Genomic DNA, 1,627 nt, shown 5'->3' with positions numbered 1-1,627 from the left:
TATATATATATATATATATATATATGTATATATATATATGTATATGTATCTGACTGAAACCTATTGTGCGTGTTATAGCCAATAAAGAATATCACTTGTGAGCACATTCACATGTCTTAGACAGGTCGGCACCTGCCTTTCACCATTATCACCTCGCATACAGTGCTTCCACTGCAGCAAGGGATTCTGGGAAATGGCATGCAAATGAGCACACAATGTGTCACCTTTTGCCTGAAATCCATTTTTACATGGAACCCATATAAGCAAATGCTCCGCTGTTCACACAGATTTTAAGCACAGCATGGGATTAGATGCAAAGCCAATGAAACCACTCACAGACAGCTGTTTCAACCTTAATGGGTCTCATCAGTGGTTGGTTGGTTGTACTATTTTTGCAATTTTCAAGGCTGGGTAGGTTTACCATATACATTTTAAGTTATGGTGGTGAAAAAGGCGTGTGTATGTGTGTGTAAATAAAATAAATAAAACCTGTCTCTTACACATACATATGTACTATGTAATTCTATCCCTATATACCAATAGGGACTACATAGTATCTACACACACTAATAGTAATGCAACACCCTCTTACATTTCTACACCTACCCACACTATTGGTACACACACACACACCTTTTGTAAAGCTCTGTATACACCGTGGGCACTTTATATATCTATATACATACACACACACTTTTACATCACTAACATTCAGGGACCATTTAACACTTTAAGTCATAAATCGCATACTGCACAGGGGGGAGGGACAGGCTTCAGTCAGATACATTCCAGGATGCACTGTTTTTAAGTAAAAACCTCTCTTGCTTTATCCATTGTAACACCGCCGGAAGAAGAGATCAGTGTATCTCGAAAGCTCGCACAAAGGAGAGGGGTGAAAAAGGCAACAACAAACCTCTACCGTTAGCATATAGCAAATAAAAAGATCACTTGTGAGCACATTCAAATCTCTTAGACAGGTCTGCAGCCCTGCCTTTCACCATTATCACCTAGCATATACAGTGCTTCCACTGCAGCAAGGGATTCTGGGAAATGACATGCAAATGAGCACACTGTGTCACCTTTTGCCTGAAAACCATTTTTACATGGAACCCTTATAAGTGAATGTTCGCTGTTAACACAGCTTTTAAGCACAGCATGGGATTATATGCAAAGCCAGAGAAACCACTCACAGACAGCTGTTTCAACATTTATGGGTCTCATCAGTGTGAGGTTGGTTGTACTGCTGGCTTTGCAATTTTCTATACGGTGGAGGTGGAGGTGAAGGTGGAGAGCCCCTGGACCGGCCCATTCTGGGTCTGGCTCACCTTGACCTGGGACTCGCTCATGCCCAGGCTGAAGGCCAGCCTTGCCCGCTCAGGCCCTGCCAGGTACTTGGTCTGTTCAAAGGTCTTCTCCAGGGCGAAGATCTGGTGACCCGTGAACGTGGGGCGTGTGTGTTTCTTATGCGTGGAGCAGTCAGTACCACCTGCTGGGGCTGGAGAGAGGCAATAAGGGACTTGGGACCTGGGCTACACTCAGGAGCTGGGTAACTCTCCGGTATCTACTGCTGCAGACCATACGGGATAATGAGGCACTCAGGAGCAGGGTAACCCTCAGGTATTATCTA

Source organism: Ascaphus truei, unplaced genomic scaffold (genome assembly GCF_040206685.1).
Source record: "Ascaphus truei isolate aAscTru1 unplaced genomic scaffold, aAscTru1.hap1 HAP1_SCAFFOLD_3500, whole genome shotgun sequence".
NCBI classification, from domain to species: Eukaryota; Metazoa; Chordata; class Amphibia; order Anura; family Ascaphidae; genus Ascaphus; species Ascaphus truei.
The sequence above is the reverse complement of the archived record's forward strand: the minus strand, read 5'-3'. Positions refer to the sequence as shown.